The sequence below is a fragment of the Medicago sativa genome, chromosome 3, assembly GCF_051527215.1.
Source record: "Medicago sativa cultivar Bolivia chromosome 3, Bolivia_mono, whole genome shotgun sequence".
Taxonomy (NCBI): domain Eukaryota; kingdom Viridiplantae; phylum Streptophyta; class Magnoliopsida; order Fabales; family Fabaceae; genus Medicago; species Medicago sativa.
Window position 1 is genome coordinate 75,817,883 of NC_140751.1, and position 19,792 is coordinate 75,837,674.

The 19,792-nt window shown below is 32.7% G+C and overlaps 1 pseudogene across 1 annotated transcript; it reads right to left on the reverse strand.

Moving 5' to 3' along the window:
- Positions 1-7,504: 7,504 nt before the first annotated feature.
- Positions 7,505-9,957, reverse strand: LOC146940243 (BTB/POZ and TAZ domain-containing protein 1-like; annotated as a pseudogene). Its single transcript, XR_015033487.1, has 5 exons — positions 9,791-9,957; positions 9,578-9,690; positions 9,065-9,368; positions 8,670-8,980; positions 7,505-8,072 (listed from the first exon to the last, which is right to left on the reverse strand). The product of XR_015033487.1 is annotated as a BTB/POZ and TAZ domain-containing protein 1-like (transcript).
- Between the last annotated feature and the right edge of the window lie 9,835 nt (positions 9,958-19,792).

A 19,792-nucleotide genomic window follows, 5' to 3' on the forward strand; every position in this document is an offset into this window, starting at 1 on the left:
ACATGATGATGCTTATGATTATATTTGGTGTTAGATGTTGATGCTTATGATCATTATATGTGTTGATGTTTGTGATTAATATATGTGTTGATGTTTGTAATTAATATTTGATGATGTATGCTGATGTTTATGAATTAGTAATTGATGTTATATGATGATGCTTACGTCTATAATTAAGATGATATAAGATGAAGTGTATAACTAATATAGGAGATTAATGATGCTAGTTAATGGAGTATAAGATATGTTAAATGATTTTGAAGAATAAATTGTTATTTATTCAGTTTATGAATTTTTAAGAAGTGTAGCATTCCGTTTAAAGTTGAAAAACTCTGATTTATTTATGAAATTTTTACGTTGGGAAAACGGGGTGTTACAAATGCCATAATGACACTTTTTAAGGTTTTTCAATTAAGAAACTATTTGACTTAATTAGCCTTGTATTTTGACTTTTGCGGTTTGCGGGAAGGTTATGGCAAAAGCGATTTGCGATTGAGTAGCTCACGACAACAAATCAAAAGCTATTTACGATCTAAAGTTGCTTTCTCCTTCTACAGCAAGAAGCGATTTCTGCGATCGCTAATTCTTTCTCCAGGGTTCTGGGTTGTGAATCGCGATTCCTCCATAACCAAATCGATTCAACAACACAACTCATAAATCAATTTCAACTGATGATCTAGCTGCTCCAAGTCAGTGTCTTTGTTTAATCTCTCCTTGTGAGAAGTATCCTCTCTTATTCTCTCCTTGTTAGATGTTTATTGTTTAAGTCTCTCCTTGTGGGAAGTTATATTTTGTCTCTCCTATGTGAGAAGTTTTCCGTCCCTTTTCTTCCTTTTTCATTGCAAAGCTCCTCTTTAATTTTTCACATAAAATCATCACGACCCTTTACCCTTCTGTCATTGTATCTCATCACTTCTGCTGGAACAAGTCCCATAAAGTCCCTCCAACAAGTATATATCAAGCTACAGGATGGGTATCAATTTCATCGCTAGCTGTCCGGCCACTTCCTAAACCTCCCCCAAGTCATAAATTAACCAGTGATCTGATCCCGAGACGGCCCCCTCGAAAGCCACCATGGAAAAGTTTTATTTGGGTTTCTCTGCTATCTTCCCATTTGAGAGTGTGGTTTGGCTCCATGTATTTGATTCTCTCTTATTTTATTTACTGTTTTGTTTGCCTTTTGTTATTGTTGGTTTATTTCAAGTTTGCATGCCATGTGTTTGTTGAAATGCTAGTGATGGATTCGTCTTATCGGTATTTTGTTATGAGTAAGGAATTCATGGCGACAATCAGCAAACTCAACATCCTCTTAGCCTCACATAGGACTTTTCAACGTATGGTTGTATTGGTTATCACAGAGACCAATTATAGTCAATATGCGCGAACAACAGCACAATCTTTTTGCCGGAGTTGGATGACATCAAAGACTATGGATCTCAAAAGTTTGGTGATCTTGGACCATAGGTGGAAGGAATTAGTCTGGTTGTTAGGGTATTGTTTTTGGAGTATTGTTGCCCTTTTGTTTTCTGAACTTTATAGATGTATCGTTAGGATGTATCCTACTATCTTGATTGTTAGGTCTAATCTCAATTTATGGGTGTGGGGAATGTCCCAACTCTTAATCGATTGTATTATTTTTTGCCTTTGAATGAATGAAGTTTTTTTTACTGTCAAAAAAAAAAATTAAGAAACTATTTATTAAAAAAGTATAATACTTCAATTTCTAATGCATTAAATACATAAGTTTCCGTAAAAACTTACTATCTAAAGTCGTTAAAGAGTGCCCTTAAGACACTCGTTTTTTTTTTTGAATAAACTAAGCAAATTATATTAAAAATAACGAACAGCCCCTCAAGCACAAGGCATGCTAGAGGTAACTGTTAAAATTTTACGTACAAAACAGTCAAGCTACCAACAGCCAAAGAAAGCAAACAAATCGAAATTACATCGCAACTTGAAGACAACACAAAGGATTTTGACTCCAAAATGGGTAGTCAAAATCAAACGCCATAAAGTGCGCTTTCAACCACCAATAGGTTTGGAGTTTAACCTTTTCAAGAAGACCTGTAAGCTGATCAAAATGATTATCAAAAATTCTATTGTTTCGGTCTTTCCAGATAACAAATAAAACCGAGATCCAAACAATAGTGAAAGCAGTCCTTGATTTCTTTGAGAAACCTCCAAGAGCACAAAACTGATTTGAGTGAACATATAAGTCTCCATGAAGAACTGTAACAATACCAAGCCAGTGAGATATCAGAAGCCACAAACGACCGTAGTGTTCACACTTGAAAAACAAATGGTCTCTATCCTCTACAGCCCCACAAGAAGCCGCACAAAAAACCTGTGAAACATCCAAAACATGTCTCGACCGCAAATTGTCCTTTGTAGCAAGTCTATTCAGAAAGAGACGCCATACAAAAATATTAACCTTTAACGGGACAGCTTTTAACCACAGAAAATGATGAAAATCCTGAGCAATATTATTGTCAACCGATGTTAAGTCTTAAGACCCTCGTTAGCATTTCTCTTGAAATAATGGCAAATTCAAGTTATAATTATCTTTTATTGGGTGATGATTGTTAAGATCCATAAATTCACAAAATAATTGTCACCCAATTGCGGATTGGTATCAATCAAAAGACCATAACTCATACAATTTTAAAATGCAAAATATATTCATCCACTCCAATAGAAAAAGAAATTAAAATTCGTGTATTTGTTTTTTTTTTTTAAATCCAACACAAACATATCCAAAACGGAGTTAGAGATACGTGAAGGTGTTGTTGAAATTAATAAACTGGAGACGGTCTGGGAGTTGAGAGGGACACTATGCAAAACACTTGAGGCATGTTTCAAACCAGCAGAACCGGTTGCCAGTTACATGTTTTAAAACAGTGATGATGTGGATCAATGATAAAGAGAGTGTTTAATAGAGTGTGTTAGAGAGTTTGTCTATATTATTTTTCTTATGTATAGATATGGTTTGGAGGGAACATTTTAATCATCTTTTAGTAGAAACTGAATGTCGCTCTAAGATATTGATCAACATGATTTCTGACAATTTCAAACATGTATACTTTCAAAGGAATGTAAAAAAATACATTATCCGTGATCACTCTTTACAAAATGTAATTCATACCAAATAATTTTTTGACAATTTTATATATGCAGTATACATTCTTGCACATATCTATAATATGTTGTAATATATAATAATTATTGAAATATAAGTCAATTTCGTACCCAACAAAAATTATAAGTCAATTAGACACAAAAGCAATTAATGCAGAAAAAAAATATGAATCTTTCATGAGGAATGTTAGGGTCACACTCTCTAACACTCTCCTTTTAACACACCCAATTATTTGTAGCCACATCACTCCATTATTTTATTCATGTACTTGGCTACCGGTTTCATTTTCAAACCATTTATGTATTTTATTAGATTATTATTAACCTTTTAATTACAAAAACAAAACACACCCTCTTTCTTCTTCTGCTTTCGTCGAAAAAAAATCCTCTTTCTTCTCCAAGTTCTCATCGTGGTAAAGCAATTAACAAACCATTCCAGCACTCTTTTCTTCTTCTTTCCGTTTTATACTTTTTTGATACAGAGATGTGAAATTATAGGAAAAGGATTACAGAAAGAAAACAAGGGTTGTAAAAAATTTAACAAAAGGGTTGCCAAAATTGAAGCCAAATCTATTTCGCAATTCCCAATTCGAAACTATTTTGGAAGATGGAACCCAACTCAAAAACCTGCAGCATTACCGAACTCAATCTGTCACACTGTGACACTCATAGAAGATTGAACCAGAAATAGAAGAATAGGAACAACCAACAACTAGAGCTCTATACAAAGACAATAGAAACAGAAAAGACCGCCGTGGGTTGCGGCTGAAACGACGACGGCGGCTGACCGCTCGTGAAGACAATAGATCTCGAGAAAAAGGATGATAAAGCTTGGGACCAAGAAGATGATTGACTCTATACAACACAAGAGCTCGTGATGATGGAGCCAAAGAGAGACCAGACATAGATCTGCAAAGCCAGTTTCCCAGATAAATAAATTAAAAAAAAAAAAGGAAATTTGTTGTCCCATAACTTGTTTAGCCGGTTTCCAGGTTAAGGAGTAAAAAAATGGGATGACGTGGCTTCAAATAATTGGGTGTGTTAAAAGGAGAGTGTTAGAGGGTGTGACCCTAACATTCCTCATCTTTCATTACCAAATATTAATTTTTTTTTTGAATAAATTACCAAATATTAAATATATACATTAATTTCACATAAATTAGAAGAAAAAAAATTGTGGATCAAATATGGATGACAATGTTTTTCTTCAAGAGATTTAACGATGTTTCATTCCCAAAATTGAATTAAATTTTATTAACTCTTCCAAGAACTTTAATATATATTATTTTTTTGTGGTGGTCGAGGTTTGAACACCGGACCTTGCATATATTATGTATTGTCCTACCAACTAAGTTAAGTTCACGAGGACAAACTTTAATATATATATATATGAGACAGGATCCGTTGACACCAGGTGTCAACGGTTTCGTTGACACCAAATCATAACCGTTGATTTAATTTAATCCAAAGGCTTCAATTGATTCATTAAACAATGTGATGTGACACTTCCATCATTCTTTTTACACTATCTTTACCGTTTTCTTCTTGAAATCCACCACGTCTAAAGATACGCTGAGTTTTTCATGGACCAGGTTCTGCTGCTGTAAAAACAGCACGCAGTTTCACGCTGTATTTGATCTCAGCCATTCATCTTAGATCGAACGGTTGAGATTGAAAACTGTGTGTTTTTAGTTCAAACAATCTCTGCCATCCAACTTAATCGGACGGCTGTCACTGATTACAGCACCCTGCTGTCACAGCAGGGAATCCTATTCCGTTTTTCACCGTCGGAAACCAGAATCTACAACCATAGTTTAACCGTCTTTCTTGCCTACTGAAATCCAATTCCTTAATTTGATCCCAATTTCATAGATCTCTTGTTTCTCGTCACCCTAATAAAAACTTGTATTTAACAATTTAATTGAATCGAATGGTGGAATTCCTTGACCACAATAATAATACAAATGATTTAATTTCATTCAGTAGCATCTTTATCCAAATACCCTTCTTATAAAACTTATTCCCACAAAAGACATTAATTATTCTTTTCAATTATGAAAATCTGGAATCGAAAACAGGATGCAAACCATATAGAAATTGGGGAAAAAGGTAAACAGTAAACACCATATAGAAATCGTGAATCTGGGTGTGTGGCACATATCACATGATAACAATTTGTTTAAAGAGAAGAGTATCACTAATGTTTTCGATTACAGCTCAACGATTTAATAAAATAAGGGAAATGTTAACTTGTGCCTCAAGGCAATGATTTAAATATAGAAAAAATCTTATTGGAATGTGTGCATTGCATTTAATATTTAACTATTTAATCATTTAAATGCACAAAATTTTAGAGAATGTTTCTTCTTTTAGGTTTCTTAACATGTGCCCTAAGGGCACAAGTTAACACTACCCATAAAATAATAGTATTTAATTAGAGGAAAGGATGCACACCATATAAAAACATATGAGCCTTTGATCAAATAAAATAAACGGTTGAGATTTGGTGTCAACGGGTGTCAACTGATCCTAACTCTCTCTATATATATATATATGATAGTTATTCTTTTTAAACTAATTAATAATTTCTCGATAGAAAACATCTGAATATATAAAAAAAAATAGCTATTCTTGAATAGAAATAATTACCATGTACTATATTTATTCACAAATAATTTATGGTTCTACAATATTGAATTTACAATTTTCTCTAAAATATTAACTTAAAATCTAGTGCTTGGTTCTCGCTAATATTATATTATTCCAATATTTTTTAAATTTATTGTTGTGGTAATTTTAATTATAAATATTCATGCTCTGAATTTTTCATACAGTGTTATTTTTTTTCATAATTAGTTTATATTTTTTTGAAAGGATAACTATATTATTAGTTACATTTATACTTATTTACGCAAAAAATATTGGTACAAACTTATTTAGACAACCTATTCAAACACATAAAAATATTTTATTATATATATATATATATATATATATTAAAATTTGATCTACTTTTGTATTTCTACAATTTTTTTTTTTTTTTTTACAAATTGAGTCAAACTACAATCCAAGTCCCAACGAACCGCCCCATGTTTGGTACATATTACCATATTAGTTGTATTATGAGGAAAAAATATAGCTTATTTTTCTAATAAAAAGGTATTTAATTAGTGTAGTTATTGATTTAAAAATTTAAATATCAACAAAAAAATATATGATAATTTTTTCTAATAAAAAGGTATTTAAGTAGTGTAGTTATTGATTTAAAAATTTAAATATCAATAAAAAATATATGATAATTATTTTCTTCTAATGCATTAAATTGATCTTTTCATGGTTTTTTACATGTTTGACTTTCAACTAGCTACTAACTCACAAATCAAAATATTTTCTTCTAATAAGTTCAAACTTATCTCTTCATGATTTTTTATATGTTTGACTTTCAACTTTTTACTAACTCCATAAACAAAATGACAAATCACTCAGTAACGCCTCAACTTGGCATTTATCCTTTTTTTTTTTTTTTGGCTTAAATATGTTATTCGTCCCTGCAAATAGGGGTCGCTTAAAATTTCATCCTTGCAATCGCTAATCCTTTTTTTTTGCCCCTGCAAAGTTTAATCAGTTAAAAATTCGTCCCTTGACCAAGTTAATGACTGCCACGTCATCAAATTAACAAAATGGCATGGGAATTGACGAAAATACCCCTGGCTTATTTTTTTTTGTTTTTTTTTCCTTCAAAAAAAAATTCAATTTTTTCCCGAATTTTTTTTACTATTTTTTCCCGAAAATTTTTCAGTTTTAATTTTAACAATTTTTTTTTGACTTTTAATTATTTTTTCAGATTTTTTTAATTTAAAAAAGAATTTTCAAAATTTTGAAAAAAAAAAATTTTTTGAAGGAAAAAAAAATTTAGCCCAGGGGTATTTTCGTCAATTCCCATGCCATTATGGTAATTTTGATGACGTGGCAGTCATTAACTGGGTCAAGGGACGAATTTTTAACTGATTAAACTTTGCAGGGGCAAAAAAAAAGGATTAGCGATTGCAAGGACGAAATTTTAAGCGACCCCTATTTGCAGGGACGAATAACATATTTAAGCCTTTTTTTTTTTTGATAGAAACCATTTCTCATTAATTTATCAAATCCTTACATTATTATATCCTCCTAAGAAATGAAAAAGATAGAGAAAGGTACGCAAAAGGCATTATCAAGACGAGCAACTACTAGTAAAAAAGAAAAGCAATCTATCTATATAATACATAACAATATCCCCAATTTAATACGAAAACATCTAACCACATGATTGTTTTCAAATCCTATCTCATCAAATATGAGACTCTTAACTTATTTTTTTACAAGCAAAGTTATACTCCCTCCGTTTCAAAATACATGTCCAATTTTTGCAATGTGCACTATTCACTTGACTTACTTTGACCATACTTTTTAACTAATGTATAAATACAAATATTAGCATGTAAGAAGTTGTTTGATTTGTCTCGACAAATATTTTCAAAATATTAAATTTTTATAATTTTTTACTTTAGATAATTAAAGATATTAACGGTCAAAATTGTGCATTGACATATGTGAAGTGGTTGACTTGGACATGTATTTTGAAACGGAGGGAGTACTAAACAAACACAGAGAGTACCCGAAACTCATTACAAAACAACAATAATTTTTTTTTTTGACAAAGACAAAACAACAATAATTAGATACACCGAAAACATGCAATTGCATTTGTCCACCAATTAGAAGACTCTCTTGACTGATCTTCCTCTTCCTCTACTCTAGTATTCCGAATTACCTCATCTCTCCTTGTCCTTAGCAATTGTAAGGAAGACATGGCTATGGTTGATGCTACTTTCCCCACTATTTGTTTCCACCTCGTATCACCTTCCTTGTTCTCTTTCTCAGCTATCAATTGATATTTCCTGTCACATTTCCGTAAATATAGCTTTATTAACCAAATACCCTAAATGAAAACTAGTAACTACAAGAATTAAGACAAATAATTAGTCAATGACTAACTCACTAAAATGTTTGGCATGCATGCATGCTCACGATATTGAAGACAGATGCAATTACCATATAATGTATACGTACCGTGTTGGTTTTGTCACTTTGTGCACCCAACGAATGTAAAAATATGCCACGTTAGTAGTTAGCTACATGTATTTCTTTGTATGATATACCCATTGATGGTTAATTTCAAAGGTTAATTTGTTTGCATATTCACTTTAATTTAATTGATCACATGAAAAACCATTATATTCCTCAATTAGTCAATTGCTACTTAACAAAAATAATAATAATAACAACACTTTGTACAAAAAGAATAAAAACTAATATAAATACTTTATCCAAAATAATAACGATTAATAACAATACTAAGCACAAAAAACATATAAATAAAATATAAAAAAAAATTATATGACAAAGACCAGCTGTAGTTATTATTTGTTTTTCCTTTTTTTTATATGAAAAAATGTAATGAAAAAATGCATAATTTTAATTATTGTTTCGCATACCTGCAAAGAGGAACCTTGCATGCATCTTGGTTAAAGCAAATGCAAGAGTGCAGTCTAAGTAGTTGCCACATAGACTTACAACACCTACACCCTCTCTCGAGTCTCCTATTACATGTGGTAAAGTGTTTGATCAACCCCTGCAAAGCTTGACATGTGGAGAATTTAGTACACGGCCTCCCCGTAATCTCCACATCATATGATGCCACGTTGGTGCAACCTTCTGTACATATATGCTCCAAACATTGTACAGCTTCACTTAATTGCACAAACAACTTTTGTTCCTCCCTATGTTTATTTCCTCTCTTCTTCCTCTGTTTCACCCGATCACCAACTTATTAAAGAAATATATAAATAAAATATAATTACTGAATTTTAATAAAATGATTATTATTTACCGATTCTCGTTCTTTGTTGAGACGGATGATGTCAACTTCGAGCCAAGGGTCATGTTTATGCAATAATTTCCACCCCTCTGTTTCCTTCACCGCTTCAAAATTATTGGTAACTAACTTGACACACTTGAAGTAGAGATTTGGTGCATCACAAAGCTTAGCCAAGTGCAACACGTCCACCACATTCCCCGTGGTCATGAATTGGATCAAGTCAACAATGCACCTTTGCTTTAGTTTGGGCATTGCAAAGACGTGCGAGAGTACGAGAAGGTGTATTCCATAATTTTTCATATCCTCCCTGCTGCACCTGCATAGTCCCAATCAATTCTTAGGGTCACCATTGTCTTTTTTTGTCAAGTGGATGAGTGGGAAAAAAGTATAATACTACTCTCTTTGTTCTAAATATGACAGAAAATTGAGTAACCGAAAATTGATGTATTTAGACCAAAAAATTTGTTAATTCAATTTTCTTTTCTACGTAAAAATGAGTAGTTATTTAATTTCACTATTACTGACCTGGAAGTGTAGATGAAATGTACAAAGGCGATGGCTGCATTGGTTGGAACACCACATATTTTAACGTTACCGTTGGACGTTACCATTTCTTTTAGAACTGGGGACGCTGAAACCTTTGAGATCAATTTTAGAACGAAAAATCATAATTAATTGACGATAAAAAAATATAGTGATTGAAAATGAACGGAGACATGAAGGAAAATAGAAGAGTACCAGAACGGTTGCGTGCACTGGAAAGGGTATTATGCCACTAGGAGTATGGATATAAATGTAAGTTTTGGGGGAAAAGCGGGTGGGGGAGACAATGGGAGAAAACAGAGAAGCCATTGGTTGAGTTGGGAGTGAGGGAAAGAGGTGTGAGTGTTGGAAATGAGCGACATGGATGAGAATAAAAGCAACTATTTATAAATGGATGATGAAGTATGGAACACGTGGAAAGTATATGATGAATGCATGTTACATCAATCCCAAACTTGATTCTCAAATGCATATCAACCATCTGATCTAAATCAATTGTTGAGATCGTTCAAAATTAATGTAATAGTTGTGCGATTTAAACCGTATGATGTGAAATTAATGATTTAAATTCATTATTGCGTGTAACTGCACGAAACTTCTACTATAGACAATTTGTGTCTCCCAGAGAGATTTGTAAAAGTGGACATAATTATAGTCTCTTTTTATTTATATTACTTTATCCGTTTTAAAATAATTGTCGTCGTATGTTTATCAATGTAACATATATCTTGTTGACTTTTTTTATCCCTCGCTTATAGATAGTTAAGGATAATTTTGACCAACAAATTATTAATATTACTTTAACTTTTAAAAATGAAAAAAAGTCAAAAAAACGGATACATAAAGAAAAACAGAGGGCGTATCTAAGACACGTTTTGTATGCAGGTGCGCACACAATTCATGAAACAAATCATCATATTACTTTTTCACGATGACATTTCAAACCATGGTACTCATGCGCTACATCCCAATATTTGAATACTTTCAGTTGACTTTAATTTTATAATCAAATCACCATATAAAGAATAAGAGAGATTTATCAATTAATACTTTTAGAAATTTCATGCACCTATGTAATTTCATTCCCGATGTGATCCTTGTTATAAGTTGATATTTGGAGTATCACATTGTATTTATCGTAATCACGATGGCTCAGTGTGATTTGGAAGAGAAAAAAAATTTGACGCCTAAAAGGGAACGAACGAAATATCTTACTAAGAGACATTACATATGCAGTGTGTATGAATGTGAATAGGTTGTGTCAGGTAAGGCTCTGCATAAATAAGTCAAGTTGAGTTTAACAAATTAAAATGTGATTTTCACGCATTTCCTGTCAGAGAATTTATTTTAAGGCCTGACATTTTTAAAATTCAGGCTCATCATATTAGCTTTTGTAAAAGTTTGTTTTGTGTTAAGGCTTTAAAGATAACACTAAACCTACCCCTAAAAAGGCTAATGGATCAATATATAACATGAGTTTTGTGTTAATGTTTTTGTTTAGTTTATTATTTGTATGTAACTATTAGTTTAATGCTATAGGCCTGAAATATTGGACTCAATTATCCAATGGGTCGTCAAATATCAAGGTTAAAAAAATTAGAGATTTACTTTTCCCACCCTACTGTCTTCTCGCGCGCCCTGCAAAAATTTCAAAAATACCCCTGGTCCGGATTATGTTTTCCGAACCAGATTGTTAGTTACTTCCGGAAAATAAAATCCAGACCAGATGTTGTGCGCTTTTTTGTGTCTTTCTTTGATGTCAAGAGTCTCTGTTGACCGTTATATGAACCCCACACAAGCTGAAATGCTATTGCAGGGTTCATATGAACGGTCAACAATGACCATGACACCACCGACACCCCTAAAAAACTAAAAATATTTGAAGAAAATTGAAGAAAAGAGGTGAAGAGATTTCCGGAAAATTAAATCCGAACAAAAACGATATGAATATTTTGTGTCTTTCTTTGATGTCAAGGGTCTCTGTTGACCGTTATATGAACCCCACACAAGCTGAAATGCTATTGCAGGGTTCATAGGAACGGTCAACAATGACCATGACACCACCGATACCCCTAAAAAACTAAAAACGTTTGAAGAAAATTGAAGATAAGAGGTGAAGTGAAGAATGGAGGTATTTGTTGAAGATGGAAGCCTATTTATAGCCTTAAACAAGTCCTATGTCATTAATACAGTCAATGAAAACGTGTTAGTGGTTGTAACCGTCCAAACCAACATTAATGGCTCTCTTTCAAAAGTGCTGAATCATTCCGGATTATACATTCCAGAATGTCCTTAGCCCTACAAAGAAGTGCCAACTTTTCCCTCGTTCACACCATAATCGCATTAATCCGGAAAATAAAACCCGGAAACCAAAGGTGAATTCCGGATTGTATTTTCCGGACCGCGTTAGTGTTATGGCCGGTGGTCTGCACCACACGTTTTTGACAGTGGTCAAGTCAAAAAAACGTGTTTTACCACGTTTTTTGACTGCATTTATGGCTTCCCAACCATTTTTCACCCACCTCTCCCTATAAATACCCTTCCAAACCCCACCATTTCTCACATCATCCTCTCCTCCTCTTCTTCCTTCTACAACCATGGTTTTCCATCGTTGGTCTTTCATAGATAAGGGCCTCGTTGAAAACTTTCAGGGTTTGTATGAACGGTCAATGAGGATGGAACCACGCTGCAACGAAGGGCGGTTCTTCTGAGGGTCATGTGGGTCAGTGTGGTTCTTAGCTTCGCCTGTCTGGGCGTAAGTCTGAGCACCCCCCACCTCCCTCAAGGGCATTGGTTTCTTCTTCCCGCCCTCCTCTTCCCCCCTCCTCCGGTTTTCCTCCAATAGCCAAGCTACTGCTATGTCCTATCACATAGCAGTGGTTAGGCTCTTAGGAGATTATAATTAGGTTCTTAGGAGATTAGAAATAGATTTAGGATCTTATGTAATAAGCTTAAAAAGCTTGAAAATTATTGTAATGTATTGTTCATATATTAATAAAATGAGTTGTTTTTATGTTTGTGTCTTTTTATTTCTGTTTTTTATTTTATTCGGATTTTATTTTACGAATTGTAGAGCTTAAAATTGCAAAAGTTCTGCTAAAATACTATTCTGGATTTTAAAATCCGGAAACATCTGAAGAATACTAACAATACGTTCCGGAGTATGTAATCCGGACCAAGGGTAAAATTGGAAAAAAATAGGGCGCGCGAGGAAAGATATAGGGTGGGAAAAGTAATACTCAAAAAATTAAGACATGAAGGCCCGTATGATAAGTCAAGACAGGTTCATTGAGGTAAGCATCGGGATAGGACACATGGCTTGATAAAGAATCCAAACTCCTAAACCACCCTGTTAGCAATGCCATCTCAAGTGATGTGTAAGACATGATAACGACATCAACAACATATATAATAGGAGCCACCTCGTATATAAACATTGGGCCTACGCACTCTGCCGCCTCAAAGTGTAACGCCCTATTTTATTACTTATTTATTTTATTGAGATTAGATGTCTTTTTTATAATTTAGTTGATATATTTTTTGAGTGATATTTTGTTATGTTATATGTTGATATTTATTAGTATAATATATTTGTTATTTTGTGTAGAAATATATATGTTAGCTGGTGTAGAAATATATTTGTTATTTTGAGTAGAAATATATATGTTATCTGGTGTATAAATATATTTAGTGGAAGAATATATTTAGTGGAAGAATATATTTAGTGGAAAAATATAATTATTTAGAATAATGAGGCTTTGGGGCAGAATTGGAATTAAGAGAAAATAAGTAGGTTGGGATTTATATATAAAGAGGAGAGTAGAGTTAGAAAATAAGGACTAGGTGCAAACTGTTTTTGGGAGAAAGAGGAGAAACCTTGAGAAAGAGGAGAAACGAAGAGAAGAGAAGAGTCAGAGAAGGAGAAGTCTGTAGAACCTTGTTGTCAATTAATCTAAGGTAATGGTGAGACTATCTTTCACTGATATTAGGTTTGTGAATCATTAGATTGCATCTAACATGCTTTAGGATGAGTTTGTATGGGGGAGTCTCTATTCACCATAAGGGTTGTATGAACATATATGTAGTGAAGGGTTGTGTTTCCTTCCTTATCCTTCATGATCTTTGATGATTTCCTGTTAAATTCGTGTTCTATAATCTTGCTATGATATAGGGTATGTGATTATCTCTAAATTTATGTTTTAGTTATGTTAAATTCATGATTTAACTGTGGTGTCAAACTTATTGGTGTTCGGTTAGAGGAATTGAAGTTAAGCTTACTCTTAGAGAACTGAAGCTAAGCCTACATTATTTATTGAGTTTTCGGTTGAATTGCAATATAAGATTGGATTACCTTGTGAGTTTTTGATTTAGCATATACACGTGCACCCCAGAATTTAGAATAGTTGAAAGTGACTAGAGTTAGGTAATCCCGTCGAGTACATAAGGACTCAGATATGGTGGGATTTAGCCTGGGAAAGGCTAGTTGTTTCCCACCATGGGAAAGTTGTTTTTTAACCATCAGATCATATGATGAGCATAGCTTTATGATAGACCACCCACACTAGATTTTTTCTGCAATCATATTCATCCTTTCACACACCCGAAAAGGAAAAAACAATCTTAGTATCAGTGTTCCATTATTATGGTTCTTTTCTTCTCCAAATGTTCCACTAATCTCTCTTCAATAATGATTGTCATTTTTTACAATAATAAGTACCAATCTCTCTTCCTTTTTTCTTTTCTTGTTCTTCCTTCTTTATATGGACCGGTCTCTCTTCCTTCTTGTTTCGTCAATTGAAAAACCCACCAAAAACTTGTTTTATTTCCTTGTTCTATTCATTAATTCATAATTCTGTTGGCTTATTTTATTTCCTGGATGAATATAAAGAAAATAATCATGAAGTCCACATGAACTCATATTCATACCGAACCCATTGAGCAATCCACACAATAATTAAATATCATTGAATAAAAAACAAGAGAGAACTCAAGAGTGAAGGGAGTAACTTGTGTAGATCTAAGTTAAAATTGAACTTTTGTTCTGAAAAGCTAAAACTGAACTCATTCATTTTCCTATAATTTACAAACTGTGAGCTTCGTTAAGGAACACAAACTAAAATCAATGGTCAATTTAGAGAAAAATAGTGACCCATTTGTCACTGAAACTTGAATTAAAAAAATATAGAAAGAGAGAATAAAATGTTGAGTGCACTTTGTGTGATTCAAGCTGTTGAAATGATATCCATAGTTGGTTTGATCTTGTAATTTAGGCAGCTGGTGGTGGGTTGGTGAGTTATGGAGGAGAGAGAAATGATTGTGAGGTTGAAGACAAAGTTGGGAAAGATATAGTGTGTGCAGATTATAATAAGATTAGTGATCCTCTTTAATCTGATGGCCAACAAATACTTTCCCATGGTAGGAAACAACTTCTCTTTCCCATGCTAAATCCCACCCTCAGATATATATGGTCAGTTTGGTTTCACAAACAAAAGAATATTGATTTTTTGTAGGTACACTCATAGATATATAATATTGAACGTACCTTCAAATTTAGTGCGAGGCCGTTTTAGACATAGGCATTTAGTTAAGGTTTAGGTCAGATAAAATTTATGGGTAAGACTTGGCTTATTTATATGTGTTCACGTGACCCAACTAGTGACATTTGGAATTACATATTAATTAACACCTTTATCTAGCTCTTCTTAATTAATTGGTTCACGGTATCATACTACATTATTTTGTGGAAGAATTCTAGTCTTCATTTTTACTATATATTTTTCATATATTTTCTTGATGTGTAAATAATTTATATGAATTATTTGATGATGTGTAATTGATGTGTTATTTAACGATGTTATATTTGATGATGGTGCTATTTAAATATGTGTATTTGTCGAGTCGTATAAAGATGTGCTGTTATTTGAAGATGTGTGTTTAAAAATGTCTTATATAAAGATGTGTTATTTGAAGATGTGTGATTTAAAGATGGGTATATAAAGATGTGATATTGTTATTTATGCACTATATGTGTTAATTATGATGCTTATGTTGATGCGATGTTTAAGATGTTGTTGATTATCATTTGATGCTGTTGTATTATGATGCTGATATGAGATGAATTATTTATATGCTGCATATATTGCTGAGTCTTATTTAAGATGTAGGTGTCGGTCTAAGTCAAGAAGTTATAAGATGTTCATGAAGTTCTAAGACGTAAGATGTTGAGTCCATGCATACTCATTTAAAAATGAGGGCTCATGCCCTGGAGCTTTTGCTAAACCAAAGACGAGGGCTCATGCCCTAGGAGCTTTTGCTCAAAGACGATGAGGGCTTATGCCCTAGGAGTATATTTATGCTCAACGACGATGAGGGCTTATGTAACACCCCGTTTTCCCAACGTAAAAAAAATTTCATAATTAAAAATCAGAGTATTTCACTTTAAACGGAATGCTACACTTCTTAAAAATTCATAAACTGAATGAATAACAATTTATTCTTCAAAATCATTTAACATAAGTAATTCAAAACTTCACAGCGGAAATTAGTTCAACAATAAAAATAATCTTTGGCACGCAGGCCTCAACATAAAAATCTCATAAGTCTTGTTCAACATTTATTCATAAAAATCCATAAGTAATACGTAAGGAATAGAAATAGAAGACATAATCCCATCTCGTTACGTATCAGAGCACCTAAGACACACTTGTGAGGAGTCCACTCACGGCCGCAACTAATCCTGGTTATCTGCAAGTTACCCATACGAAGAGCAACATTTCCAAGCAGAGGGGTGAGATTTCTCAAACAATAATATTAAGCATATAAATCATATAAAGTACATTCAACAACTTAAACATCTTATAATTCATTAATCATATCTAACAACTAAAACTTCCTTAACTAGTGTCATTATCTTCTTATATTGGTCGTAAAACTATCTTAATACTAATCATAAACATCTTCATATATTATCAATTACTAATCTTAACATCATCATATAACATCAAATAATAGTCTCCAACAATCATCACATAGCATCAATATTAATCACAAACGTCACTACATTTCATCAAACATTATTTATAAGCATCAACACCTAATATCAAATATAATCATAAGAATCATCATGTAATTTCACATAAGTATTATTATCAAAACATAGCATTACCGAAAACAACTTCATAATCAAATTCGTAATCAACTTCATATATCAATATAATTATAACTCACGTAACATCTTATCATAAATCATTCGTCTTCATTCATCATAGCACTTCATTAATAACTTATCAACTTGACATCTTAACAACTTGACAACTTGACATCTCAACATCTTAACAACTTCGACTCGACTATGCAACTTCTACTTCTCAAATCATCTTAAATCATCTTAGACATCTTCATTATGCATGTGGTACCACCAGGGCATTAAGCCCTCTTCTCTAAGGTCATAAAGGACCTGTCGGGCATTAAGCCCCCATCTCTAAGGTCATAAAGGACCTGTCGGGCATTGTCATAAAGGACCTGTTGAGCATTGAGCCCCCATCTCTGACTATGCAACGACACAACTCTAATGCAACGACAAAACTTTCGTACAGCTTAAACAACTTCATGAACATCTATGACATCCTAACTTCTTGACATCTTGACAACATAACATCTTAACAACTTGATGACTTCATAACGACTCGACGACTTGACAACTCTTATCATCTTAACGTCTTAACATCTTAGCATCTTGACAACATATGGATCACATAGATAATTCGCGTCATATCATAATATAACAATATCAAATGATAATAAACAACATCTTAAAACATCATATTCATCAATCATAAACAACTTCATATAACATCGTATTTAAACATCGACAATAATTCACTATGTATCTTTGTAAAAACATAATAAATTATCCACAATATATTTTCATGTCAAACCAAAGCTACTGGAAAGATATCACAAATATCAACAACTTTCATGTTTACAACAAAGATCAATTCAAAACAGAAACATATGAACAAAACGCAAAAACATGAAACAGAGAATGATGTCACCGTACAATTTTGCTAAGACCTCCCTGTAGTATTTTCATCATAACTCAAAGACCAAACATCATTTTCACGTCAAACAAAAGCCACTAGAAATCTAACAAAATTATCTAAAACTTTCATGTTTACGCCTAAGACCAATTTTGTACCGATCAATACCAGCTTTCATTTTAAATTCGGAAAAGTTGTGCTGAAAGTCCATAAAAATTCAGTGACCTATGTGCAGTAATTTGACCATAACTCAAGTTCTATAAATTGTTTTGACGTGAGACCAACGGCATTAGAAAGCTAACATCCATACCTACAACTTTCGTGTTTACACCTAAGACCAATTCCGCACCGATCAATACCAGTTTTCATTTTAAATTCGGAAAAATTGTGCTGAAAGTCCATAAAAATTTACTGTGATCTACGTGCAGTAATTTGACCATAACTCAAGTTCTATAAACCGTTTTGACCTGAGACCAACGGCATTAGAAAGTTAACATCCATACCTACAACTTTCGTGTTTAGACCTAAGACCAATTCCGCACCGATCAATACCAGTTTTAATATCAAAATTCGGGCAGAATGCAGATTTTCTTCAAGTTTCACCTAATCTCATGGTGCTAACCTCAAAACTACTTCCAATAATCATCTTATGGATTATCTAAGGTCTGTACACAATTTCTACATTAATTCAACAAATTTTCATAATCTAAATCATCAAATCTCTCTCAAAACCCTAATTCTCAAATTCTCACAAACTCTCCCCAACTTGTTAGATGTAATCTAATGATTTAACAACTTAATATTAATGCAAGATAGTCTCACCCTCACCTTAGATTAATTCCTAGATCAGCAGCAACGTTCTTCTTTCCTAAGGTATTCTCCTCTTCTCTTGAATTTTCTCTTCTCTTCTCTTCTTTCTTGTTCTTCTCTTTTCCAAAAAGCGGTTTAAGGTAAACTCTTTCCAACCTAAGCTTCTCTATTTATAATACTAAAATATTCTTCCCAAATCTAGTCATGCCCAACAACTTATTCTTCTTTCTATTCTAACCCCCAAATCCACTCACACTAATAATCCTCATATTCTAATAAATAATATCTCTCTACTAAATATATAATAATACACCAAATAACACACACACATACACACACACACACACACACACACACACACACACACACACACACACATATATATATATATATATATAACAATTAACAAATATATTATGTTAGTAAATACCAACATATAACATAACAAAATATCACTCAACAAAATATATTAACTAAATTATAAAAAGACATCTAATCTCAACAAATCATATATCCCTCATATACATCATATAAATATATAAATATATTCTAAAATTAATTAAAATAATTAAATAAAAAGGAGGACGTTACAGCTTATGCCATAGATTGGTACCACATGCATTTGCATTTTCATGATGATCAAAGATGGTTTAAGACGTTAAGAGTTGCATAGTCGAGTCTAGATGCATTGTTAAGTCAAATTGTTAAGTTGTGATGTTTTAACGAATTACTTTATGAAACCTTTAAGAATTATTGTTGAACTAAGTATTTATGAGATTTTATGTTGAGACCTTCGTGCCAAAGACTATTTTAGATGATGAATAATTCCGCTGCAAAGTATTAATTAATTGTTGATTGAATTTCGAAGGATAAATATTAATTTATTCCATTTATGATTTTGTGACATTCCGTTTTGTGATGAAAAACTCTGATAATTGTTATGAAATTTTTACGTTGGTAAAACGGGTGTTACACAAAGCGTAACCAACATTTGCATATCTACCTATTTGTTCCTAAATTCATAGGCTTCACACAAACCGAATGGTACTTCCATCTACCTCGGGTTCCATTACACTGAGCATATCCTCGTATTATCTTATATGCACCAGCTGTTAGTACTTATAAGGGACTCACTTAAACCGATATATGTTCTCGCATATATGGGGAGAATACAACAATCATGATAAGTGCCAAAATTATGTTAATTTTCATAAGACTTGTTAACTTGTTTTTGAATATAATATTTAAGCAAGTAAGTTACTATTACCTAGTTTCCATCACATTTAGTAGGTTTTTAACTTTATTTTCAAAGCAATAAAGAATCTGAGTACAAGTCAATTCGTTGGGA